Here is a 12,872-nt window from a genome sequence, read left to right on the forward strand (position 1 = left end):
TCTAAATAAACTTAATAAAATATATAATGTTTTATAGCTTGATTTGTGCATTTTCCAAAAGAAATGTCTGTGCAAAACGTCCTGCCACTGTAGGAACTGCTAAAGTGTTTTGAGAGGTCTGTAACAAGTTCCTAGGTGGCTACTTTTTAGTCCAAATCAAAAGAGCCCAGGGGTCTCAATTATAAAGCGTGCATATGCACAAAATGGGGCTGGAAATGTTCCCTGGAAAAAAATAAAATAAAACTTGACGGGAGAATGGGCTTGCAGGGTGGGATCTGAGGATGATTCATGTACGCACACTTGCAGGTGATCAGTGATTTATTAAGAAGACAGTGCTTTGTTTTAAAAGTCTTAATAGTTTTTGGCTTTTGTGTTTACATAGACTTTTAGTAAGGATCTTACACACAGTTTATAAATGAGCAGTGGCGGCCGGTGACTTCTTTTTCGATGGCGCTCGATGCGAAGTTCGTCACAACATGTATGTATCCCGTCATGTGTGTGGTTCGTAATTTCAAAATATGTGTTCATCTGGTCGAGAGTTCCTATGTGCATCACATGTCTTCTTGTCAAAATAAGTACCTGCTACAGATGCATCTAAAGGGTTTATGATAAAAGAGACACTCGCGTTTGCCAGATACTCACATAATCTCATGCGTAATCAGAGTTTACTGTTAGTGTTAAGTCTTGCGTGTATTTTGTGAACTTGAGCGTCTCTTTTATCATAAACGGTTTTGACGCGTGTGCAGCAGGCACTTATTTTGCCAAAACACGTGATGCACATGGTTCACATGTTGCAACAAACATATATTTTAAAAACGCAACACACATGACACTCCGAACACTTATTTTGAATTTGCGACCCCAGGAATCTGTAATATCACTTTTTCAGTTTAACTTCATGTTTTTTTTTTACTTTTATCGATCTGTGCCCAAGCATGCTTTTGTCAATAGGATGCAATTGTTTTGAAGAAAACAGAAAGTAAAGCACTCTCTCAACACTGAAGCCCATCCTAATGTTAAGTTTGTGGCTTTATTTAGGACCCAACACAGCCCTCTCACCAAATGACGTCTTGCTTTATGTTCCCCGTCCTGTGCTCGGGTGCAGTTTGGATAGTGTGCCCTAAATAGTGCTAAAATGTTATGGGCAACAGATTGTTCCAAACCTTAAGTTAAAGCTGTGGTGATAATAATGTAAGTACGACTAATGAGCCAATGAAGCGAAAGGAAACTTAAATGCCACCTGTCCAAATTCAGATTGAAATGCAAAATTATTTGCAGTCTGATACAATTTATGTATGATGGTTCAGAGAGTTAAACTCTTTAGAGCCAGTCTGATATGCTTTGAATGGCGATTCATTATTTGAAAATGAGATAGAAAACGGGTGGGTGGAAGGGGGTGTTGGCTGAGTGACAGAGAGAGAGAGAGAGAGAGAGAGAGAGAGAGAGAGAGAGAGAGATGCTGGCAGTGTCTGCACACCACACACAGACAATCCCATCTCGCTGTCTCTCGTCCTCTACCTCGCTCTCTCTCTCCTCTCAGATGCTTAATCTTCAGAAAGGACTGCCCACTGGGATACTGTTTTCTACTGTTCTCTATCTGTCTTTCACACACATTAATCAGCCTCTCCCACTTTCCCTCTCTCTTCTTTCTCATTATTTGACACTTTGTTATCGTATTTGTGGTCATTTTCCTCCTGTTTTCCTCTTTTATCACTCCCTTTCTGCTGCTCACATCTTCTCAAAGGCTGAGGGACTCACAGGACGCAGTAGGACAGGTAAGACAGCATGTGTATATATACTGTATGTGAGATGAAGCAATAGGTGTTTAAAAAGAAAAAAAAAGATATTGTGTTGTTTAATCCAATTCTCTTCCTGATGGATGGTTGTTTATGCGTGTACTGTGTTTAAGTCTATACTGCTTATGTTATTGCTCAGATGTTGCACTTCATTTAGCTTTGCATGTTTTTATGAGAGAGAAAACTAGATACAAATTAGCAATTAACAGCAATTGTTGACTGAAAGTGAATGAAATGAATGTGAATAGCATACAGCAGTGTTGTAGTCGAGTACAAGTCAAGACCAGTGATCGAGTGCCGAGTCCGAGTCAAGTTTAAATAAGCTTGATGTGGACTCGATCTTGACTTGGACTCGACACTTGATCTCTGATCTTGGTCTCGAGTCGGACTCGACTACAACACTGGCATATAGGGTGGCTCAGTTTACTCCGTGCCAGAGGTTTTTTATGATATGCACTTCAATTCTGTTCATGCAGACTTTGATATTTTGGCAAATCCGAGAATAGTTTGATATATTATTCAGAACTATAAATGAGATAAAGGAGATTACTGGGGTTTTTCTTCAGGAGGAAAATCTTTAGAGACTTCATCTAAATTTGCTTTTTTATTGTTGTCTAGTATAAAAAGACTGTGATTTGTGGTATTACTGTGGGCATGTTTCACTTACACCTTCTTTCGGTTGTTTTAAGAAGTTTTTTTGAGCTGCATCCGGCACTTTTTTGGTGATTAAACCTCTTTCCTTTGAGACAGAAAAATGTGACAAAAGCATCTGGATGAACAGATTTTAGTTTAGAGACCTCTGAAGACATTAAGGAGATGCAATATGTGGGCAATATGACCTTGGCAGCAAACCAGACACATCTTGTGTTGTTCTTTAAGTTTTAATCAAAAGTGAGAAGCAGATGTTTGAGTAGCTGGTGGATCAGGAGATAAAGTGTCACTTTACTCTGTGTAATGTATGAAGCACTCATTTAAGCGTGAGACGTATGCCTGCTGTCTCTTCGTGCCCAAGTTTTAATTAAATTTTCCATTAAGGTTAAAGCAGGCAAAGGATTACCTGTGCCCCTACAGATGTGCTTGTAATGCATTTAATTTTCTGCACATCCCCACTATTTTCTTTATCTGCCTTTTTCTTTCATTCATTTATTATTTATTTTAAACAACATTTATACATTTATTTCTGATCTACAGTTTTATATCAAAAATATGATTCATTATCTATCCATCTGTTTGTCCAAGTCTCTGTCATATCCTTCTCTGTCACTTTTCTTTTCCTCCTTTTTCATTTTCGTAGATATGTGTCGTGATGGATTTATGTGTATTCATCTATACAGCCATAAAATATTTGTGCGTCCCTTTCTGAGGGTCATGAATTTGGGATGCGCTGATCGGAGATTTGTTTGATTCTATTGTGTTTTGGCTTGAAAGAAGAGTGCAGTGTGCATGTGTGTCATCGTGTATTCCCCTGAAAGTGCCCATTAGTGACAGAAGATTGAATGAGTGTGCTGTGAACTGGAGTGTGATGTGAATGTTTAAGGCCTATAGCGTGATTCATAATTAATGCCATTGTTTTCATAATTTATAGGAGGGGTAGTTAGGGCACTTAGTAATCAAGGCTTTTCTGAGGATATTATCTTAATTGTCAAGAAATAAGGCCAGGCACACCGCCATCAAACACATACATACACTTTAAAAGTTAGCTGGTTACACTCTTAAAGGGATAGTTCACCCAAAAATGAAAATTCTGTCATTATTTTCACACCCTCATGTTGTTTTAAACCTGTATGAGTTTCTTTATTCTGTTGAACACGAGAGAAGATATTAGTACAAATACTGTGGAATTAGTACTGCTACTGTGGGTAGCATAAATTGTGTCCTGTGAGCTACAGGAATATTTACCATAGATTTTATATTTAATATGGATTTAAAGAGCACCTATTGTCCGATTTACGTTTTTACATAACATTGGTGTGTAAGTGTGTATTAGTACATTTTAACGATATGCAAAAGGTACAAACCCCAAAGTAAACGATGACGCAAGTTATCGTCTCCAATTTCAGCATTTTCTAATACATTTTCAAAATCAAAAGTTGCAGCAGTTAACATTAGTTAATGAACAATGAACGAACAATTGTATCTGATATTAACTAACATTAACAAAGATTATCTGTAACATTAAACATGACCCTGTAACACCTCATGTTCAATCCAACTGTTGCTAAAATCCTTAACGTTTTATTTATTTTATTTTAAATCTGAGACATTTCGGTGCAAATTCAGAAATATGAGAGAATACACAGTAACTGCTACACATAGTTACTACAAAACACTAACACTTGGGGCATACAGTATATAGAGGGAGAGAACAGGTGTGTGGGAAACACTAATGCTAACCTTTCGTCAAGTCATGCTAAACTCGATCAGCCGTCTTCTCTGTCAGTAACATCTGTGACTGTTGACGTTTACGCGAAAAAAAAGTATATGGAGTAGGGCTGAACGATACATCGAATTTTCATTGTCATCGCGATATGAACTCACGCGATGAACACATCGCAACAGACAGCCTTGACGCGATGAATGAAGGGAAAACGGTTAGCGCATGTAATAAACGTTTGACCTATTACGTTTACTCCTGAAGACATGCCCTGCGTCCCAAACCGCATACTTCCATACTATATAGTAGGCGAAAAGCACTACTTATCGTACTCTTTGCATACTATATAGTATGGAAGTAGGCAGTTTGGGGCGCACGGATGGTTTGCCAATCAGGGGGATCCCCCAAGTCAGCTACACTCAGATTGATTTGTGAGGTGTCAGTTGCGACGCTGTGCCTGTTATCAAAAACGATTGCGGAGAAGAGTGAGAAAAAGTGTTGTCAGACGAACCCTGTGGTGAAAAGGAACAGCACTTCAGCTATATCATGGAATTATTTTGGATTTAGGAGAGATGACGCCGCAAACACAGGTACTGTGGAAGTGGTGATTTACATATTGCGTCTATTGCGCGCTCAAGTTCATTTTTTCAAATGTAGGCGCGCAGTATGTTCGCTCTGGAAGTGCCACGGTCTTGACTCGCACGCGTTGCGACGCGCTCGTTTTTCCAGGCTTTTAAAAAACATTTTAACTTTTCAGAATGACACAAGCGCAGCGTGCATATCTTGTGACAATAACCTATGTGTTTATTGTTTTCCACGCGTTTTTAGGCGCGACATTTGAATGGCCCCTAAAACATGAAAAAATATAAAATATTTATCGCAACTCACATTGTCATCGCAACATTAAACAATGTCACCGCACATCGCAACTTTTCCTCACATCGTGCAGCCCTAATACTGAGGAACGGACTTTGAAAACACCTCCACTTTTTCACTGTTATGTGAGACAGAGGCGCAAACAACATGAGAGAGAAAGAGGCGCGCTGATCACTTGCAACAATTAAGCCGTTTTTAAACAGTAAAATATTAATTTAAATGGGAAGCATGAAAAATCTATTTGTGGGAGCCATTGTTGATTCTGTGGCGGTGCGCCACGAGTAAATAAATGTATGAGAAACACTGGAGTGTAGTTCTCTTGATAGGAATCAAGAGATGGAGTGCTGGAGAGGTAATTCCTATTCACATGCGCATCTTTAAATCTGCTAATTAACCTTGTTACAAAACTCAGCCTGTAGGGGATCCAGTGTCAACCAGAATGTACACACGTCGTAAACTCATAAACACCAAAACTCATTCACACTCACAACAGCTTTACCAGTTTAATTATGAAAACCCCATGATTGAATATTTAATACTGTTGGGTTCCCCACAGCATCTCAGTTAGCAGAGGCCAAGTGGTCATTGTGGTCCAGATAGAGATGCTCTAAATAATCTTCACAGGACTCTACAAACTGTCAGGATGCACACAAACAACAGTACACCCGTTATTGTACTACAGCACAAGGCACAGTAGCATTGTGCAGATTCACAAAGCCCCTATAAAATATTACATAGGGGTTAAATTGGCCTGAAACTATTTGCTGCTCCAGGACCTTCGATTAAAACTTTGTTTTTTAGTTCATGCCAGTTTGTCTGTGCTGCGCTGTAACCCAGTTTTGTTTGATTCAGTACTTACATTCTGTCTCCATTTAGTAAATCCACTTGTCGAGAAAATCTCAGTTTATCTCATGAAGCAGTATTCTTCTCTCTAGTCTGTGTCAGACCTTATTTTTCTGGATCTGTTTTTGGCATATCCATCTTTCTCTGTTTAGTGCTACAGTAGATCCGCTGTGTGGACTGCAGTTTGAATTTAGTGAATGTAGTGGCTAATACACTGTATAACAATATCATGTCAAGTAAACATACAGTAGGCTATTTTTTACTTACAGTATGTGTTTATGAGATGGAAGGAGATCTTCCACCCTTAATGTTCTGTTAAAGTTTCACAAAACCTTATTACAGTAGATGAGAATAGCTACAATTGGCATTTATTTGAAAACAGGATTGATGGTTCACATAAGTTGGAGCGCTTTAACAACAGACCATCAGCATGGTTATATTTAAATAGCATATACAGTACGTGCAAAAGTTTTACGCCTCCATGCCAGAATTAGATTTGTTATTTTTGCAATGTTATAGTGATCATATATAATTGTTTCTCAGTCTATTTAAAACAATACACCCAGAAAATACAGGAAATGTGTATGTTGTATTAAAACACAAGTATAAGCTGAAGTGTCAAGTTTTTAGGGTAAACTCCCCTTCCACTTGAGCAATAGCAGGAAACTGCAGGATCTCTTAAACCTAAATGAAATGAAATCCTAATTTCTAATTTTAAAGAAATTTGTCTTTTTACTTCATTCTGTTAAAAAACGTTCAAGATGTGTTTAGTGCCAAGAGAGGTCACACTAAACATCGACGATGCCTAAAGAAGACATTTAGTCCTGAACATGTAAAATTGATGTACATATATCCCAGTGTTTCCCCTACCATTATATAAGGGGGGCGCCCCGCCCTCCTTACGGCTCGACCCGCCCCCCTTGAAGGTCAAGTAAATTTGGTTTGATTTTCTTTGAAGCGCCAGAGAACAATTTGTCATTTTATTAAACATACCAAACAGCCCTCAAGTAATATGTTATTTATCTTATTTCCACGATGGCATGTCTTTTCTGTCTGTGTTTGCGCGTTTACAATTATCCAATTGAGTGCGCACATTTATATTTTACTGTTCGGCTTAATTTACTGCGCACGCTCTCTCCCGTGTTGTGTGCAGCGCGCGCCTCTCTCTCCCATAACTGAAAAGGTGACGGGTGTTTTCAAAGTCCGTTCCTCCGTATACTCTCTTTTTTTGCGTAAACTCCAACAGTCACGGATGTTACTGACAGAGAAGACGACTGAGTTTATCATGACTTTCCCAGACACGCGCACATTCTCTCCCTCTCTCATGCTATATGCCCGCGCCGCCCACGTGTTTTGTAGTAACTCTGTGTAACAGTAACATTCTATGCTGTCATATTTCTGAATTTGCGATTGACGCGAATTGGGCGGCGCAATTGCCGCGAAAACATGCGCTTTTCCCTTTAAACACGTCTTTGCGCAAGTTGAAAATATGCAGCTCAAGCGAGAGCAGCTTCAAGAACGCGCACGCAGGATCATTTGACATTGTAGAGGTGTGTGTGTGTGTGTGTGTGTGTGTGTGTGTGTGTGTTTGTGTGTGTGTGTGTGTGTGTGTGAGAGAGAGAGAGAGAGAGAGAGAGAGAGAGTGGGAGAGAGAGGTAAGAATGGTGCCCACGTTGAGAAAACTTAATAGAAGACTAAAGTATGTATGTCACTCATCTAATAACAGTATGTTAACTGGATAACACTGGATATAACTCATTGTATAGTTTAATAAAATAATGTATTTTGATTACACAAATCAAATCTAACTAAATGATTGTTTTACTAACTGCCGACCAGCATAGGGAATCATGGCTAATTTCTAAGACATGTTGCTGATGCAGTACTGTTGTCCCTTTTCTTGATAATTAAGTCTTTTGGGGTAGCATCTTATGCCTAGAATTATTCAAGGAGGTTGATTCTTTTCAAATCCTATCAGAAGTCTAGAATGTCATTGAAACACACCAGTGGCTTTGCTGTCATCAGTATTAAACATGTTACCCCTCGAAGTACCCCTCCCCACAGAGCTCCCACATAACAAATCACAATTTAACCCCTGTATATACATACCTAACCAACCAACCACCCCCCCCCCCCCCCAAAGCTGTAAACCTAGGGGAAACACTGTATCCTGTATTTTCTGTTTGTTTCTTATTAAAATAGATTGAAAAATAAATATGGATGGACATTAAAACTTCTAAAGCAACAAGTCTGGTGATGGTGGCATAAGACTTTTGCACAGTGTGTATATAGCATTATAATGTAACATTTTTAGTATATAGGAACCATAGATATGTATAAAGGCTAGATGTCTCGCCCGCGCTGCTGGCCAATTGAATGGAACGTCCGCATTTTGGCGGCCATCTTACCACAGGGCGCGCTCGCTCATTCGTAGCATTGAGTTTTAATAATGCAGGTACTTTTTAATGACCATAACTTGCTTAATTTTTTACCGATTTTCAAACGGTTTGGTTTGTTATAAACGTAAAAGATGTACCTATGACACTGCATACTTATACTAAAAATAAATAACAAATTCATGAAACATATTAAAGCATCCAGAATAATAGCCACGTTAATAACGTAGTGAGCGAGCTGTCTGAGGTAAGATGGCCGCCAGGTGATGACATTAGAGACTCCACCGTAAGACATCTAGCCTTTATACATATCTATGATAGGAACACTCGAATAAATGCTGGGTTATTTTCAGTACTTCGGGTCAAAATAACTCAGAATAGGTTTAATTATAACCCAGGTGGTTGGGTTCGTCCATTTTTGACCCAATGCTGGGTTGACCATAACCTAGCATTTTTAAAAGTCCCGTTCTTTCTGTGTTTTTGAAGCTTTGATTGTGTTTTCATTGCGCAATATAACATTTATGTTTCACGTGTAAAAAAATGCTGTGTTTTTACACAATTTACTTATCTGTATACCACTGTTTTCACTGTCCTAAAAACGGGCTGATGTCTTCCTTGTTCTATGAAGTCCCTTCTTCAGGAATACATAACGAGTTCTGATTGTGTAGTTTGTTTAGTGTGTTGTGATTCGACAGCAGCTTAGCTTAGAAATCCCGAAATTCGCTCAACATTAAACTTTTTTTAACTTTCTTGCATCGCTAGACACGCCCATACGGTCGCCAATGGTCACTTTCGCTCGTGCCGCCAGAAGTCGCCCGGTTTCCATTAAAATGAATGAGATCGCATTGCTCTGCTACTGCTGGTCGCTGGCTGTCTGAATGGGGCGTTATATTGACATCATTCAACCGGGAAGTAGAGAGGGCTGTAGTCCAAACCGGCCGTTCGCTGTATAGGCTTTGAAAGGGGAATTCTGTTAAAGAAAATATATCACCTGGCAGTGAACTTTGAGTTTAACTCTTTCACCGGCAACGTTTTTTAAAAAAGTTGCCAGCCAGCGCCAGCGTTTTTCATGATTTTCACCAAAGTTTAATGCCTTCCAGAAGATGTTCTTCTTTAAATATATAAACATACAATATACCAAATGAAAGAACAGACCCTCTGCTTTCAAAAAAAAAAAACGTTTCATCCTACCTTTAGTGGTTCTTTTGCAATCAGCTTTTGAATATTGGTAGGTTTCTGCAAAACACCACATTTTGAGCAAAAAGCAGAGATAATTCCATTTTTGTGACTGACTTTTCATAGAGATCCCATTCAGAGCGATCTTTAAAACAGACACGGACATGCAGCCGCTTGCCATAGGGCAATACTTCCGGGTTTAAAAAGTTGAGGAACCACCTGGTGGATAATAGCGGTATTGCGGAAATACAGAAAATCTCGTCATTGGCGGGGAAGCGTTTTCTCTTAATTGACGAGATATCTCGTCAATGGCGGGGAAAGAGTTAATCATTTTGCAGGTAATATTTATGCTTTAACAGCGACATTACACACTAACTAAAGTTCGAAAATGGGATCAGGAATAACGTGACCTTTAAGAGTGTTCCCACATGAGCACTAAAATACTTATTTTAACATATGCTGGGTTATTTTAACCCAAAATGCTGGGTTATATTAGCCCATTGTTTGGTCAAATATAAAAATTTTCATGGTGGTAACTTTAACCTAAATCCTGTGTCCCTTTTTGACCTGACGCTGAGTAAAAAATAACCCATCATTTTTAGAGTATATAGACGATTTCAGCAGTAACAAAATAAACAAGCGGCTGTCGTGGTCCGTAAACTCCGCTAAGAATAAATAACAACAAAGTTCTTTAAACGTAGTTTAGTTATATAACAAGCAAAAAAAAAACAACACATGGCTTACCTAGGAAACCAAAACATTTGTTATTTTCGACAAGGCATTTGTTCAAGAGATCAGTTTAGCAACTAGTCGGACCATTAAAAGAAACGAAACCGGAAGTAAAGTTCGGATCCAGACATGTATCGCGTCAGCACACGTGCATCCGATGAAACCGTCTATAAATCCACTTTAAATATTCTTATTGTTAAAACATATTTTGAGTTTGATCACTTTTGAAAACACTTGAAAGTTGTGATATCAGACATTCACTTGAGAGTGTCTAACCATCTGATTTGCAAACATACTGAGTGTGCAAGTGAGAACCTTTTACAGTTGATGTGTCTGAGGTGTGCTGGGTGTTTTAAACATATGTGCGAGGCTGATTTCTTACTAAATGCACTAATTATGTAGTGTAACACTGGCACATTTACACCACTCTGAAAAGAATACTTGTGAAAAAATTGTGTTATTCCTCGCATTCATATGAAACTGACATATGCACATATTTTTTGTCACAATAGTAACCAACTAATAAACATACTGTATGCTATCGCAACTTGAACCCACCCAAAAACAAAGCTAAATGTATCCTAAGATGCCTCCATCTGCAACTTATTTTTGAATATACAGTAAATGCAGGATTTAATAAATAGGGTGAAAAATACACATCTAGGATTTTAGATCAAGGATCTTCCCACTGTCCTATAGTCTAGCTTTCATTTTCATGTGTAATGTGTCATTCTAGCTGAGCATAGAAACCAGTCTAGACACCAGTGTTTGATCTTTAAATTCTGCTGTAAAACTTCCAGTGAAGAAGATCAAGACTACAGAAGTTGTAGTAGACAAAAATAATCCACCTTAGAGTATAAGGAAAGATCAAAGCATTGACAGCTGCTGATTTTGTCTGGACCTTCAAAGCATTTGTCAGGGATACAGTGTCCACTTTAGTAAAAAAGTTATTAAGATACACAGCAACTATGGATAACCATCTTGGAACAGGGGTCTTATCATAGGAAGTAGCTAGGTAACGCTGCTATCTCTGCCTGTACTTCGAATTCATGGACGATGCTGGACTTTTGTGCTGCGTATTGATGTTAGGCCTACTAGCAATATGCATTATAGTTAGAAAAAATATCAACACTTATACTGTATAGCTAAATATATGTCTGACTGTTGGAACGAACCAAAAGAAAACCTAGAAAATCGCATTCATGACGATTTATGGTGATTTTATTTCCATTACACCATTGCCTACAGTGACGCTTGATGCTGGGTTCCCCTGTTTCAAGATGGCGGCTCTATTTGACGCATTCGTTCCAATGAACTGTCGTAGCCAAGGTAACATCTAGTGTACATATCTATGGGTTGGTTTAAACAGAATAAGTTGTTGGGTTATGAATAAACCTATGCTGGGTTGTTTTAACCCGAATGCTGGGCCAATGGTTAAAACCAACCCAGCATTTATTTAGCACGACAGTATCCAGATATTGAGTTAGATTGAGTTTTCAGCTAGCTAGATTAAGTTTAGTTGAATGAAATGCCATTCTTTACAACTTCTGTAATGTGATGTATTCGCTGAATTCATTAAGTTTATAAACACGAAACTTTCGCATGGAAGCCTTATTAAAATAAGGTTAAAGTGTCAACATTTGTCTGAACATTTCTGTCTGCTGTGTCAAATAAAACCCCGGCTCCCAAAGAATCTGAGCTCTCTGCTCGGCCCTTGTGGCTATGAATCACAATAGAACTAAATGAAGAACAGATGAAAGAAAGACAATCAAAGACGACTCAAAAACATGTTGAGTTTCTGACTCACTTTGAAATCCACTTCCCTTAGTCACTTCTCATCCAGAAACTCTCATTAGTCTGGCACACATGAAAATAACGCCATTTCAATCTGTGTGAAAATTAGCTCAAAGACTGATAAACTCTTTTTCTTTTGTCATTGTCTTTGCGGTTGACACATATTGACTTGGGTATTAAGTCAGATGTTCCAGATTGATTCAATTTCGATTCACCAGCTATCGATTCGATTCTAGATTTTATCCCGAATCACAATACGATTTTTAGACTCGATTCTCAATTTAACTCAATGAATATAGATTTAATACAAATACTATATTTATAAAAAAAAGAACAGGGAACATAAATTTACAAGGGTTATTAATAAAAAGAGTATGTTTACATGATAAAGGCATGTTTTTTCTATGCGTTTTTCACTCACAGACAACAACGTACAACCTTAAAACAGTTGTGTTAAAACAACACATTTTGTGTCTAGTTAACTCTTTCCCTGCCAGCGTTTTTTTAAATGGTTGTCAGCCAGCGCAAGCATTTTTCATGATTTCCACAAAAGTCAAATTAATCAAATGAAAGAACAGACCTTTTTCTTTCAAAAAAAAAAAAACATTTCATCCTACCTTCATTTGTTTTCTTTTTATCACTTTTCAAATATGGGTAGGTTTTTTTTTCAAAAACACCAACATTTTTAGCAAAAACCTGAGATAATTCCATTTTTGTGAAGGACTTTTGATAGAGATCAGATTCAGAGTGATCTGCAAAAGAACTTACACGGACATACAGCTGTTTGCCCTAGGGCGATACTTCCGGGTTTTATAAGTTGCGGCCACCTGGTGAATAATAGCGATATTGCGGAAAAGCCGGAAAAACTCATTATTGGCTATGTTTACA

The 12,872-nt window shown here is 38.2% G+C and overlaps 1 protein-coding gene across 1 annotated transcript in view; it reads left to right on the forward strand.

Moving 5' to 3' along the window:
• Positions 1-1,574: 1,574 nt before the first annotated feature.
• The window catches only part of thsd7bb (thrombospondin, type I, domain containing 7Bb), a 138,213-nt gene continuing 126,915 nt past the window's right edge, over positions 1,575-12,872 (forward strand). The window contains exon 1 of the mRNA XM_065241018.1: positions 1,575-1,775. The gene's annotated coding sequence lies outside the window, so the exon portion shown is untranslated. The remainder of the gene's footprint in view (positions 1,776-12,872) is intronic.

This window comes from Paramisgurnus dabryanus, chromosome 14 (genome assembly GCF_030506205.2).
Source record: "Paramisgurnus dabryanus chromosome 14, PD_genome_1.1, whole genome shotgun sequence".
NCBI lineage: Eukaryota > Metazoa > Chordata > Actinopteri > Cypriniformes > Cobitidae > Paramisgurnus > Paramisgurnus dabryanus.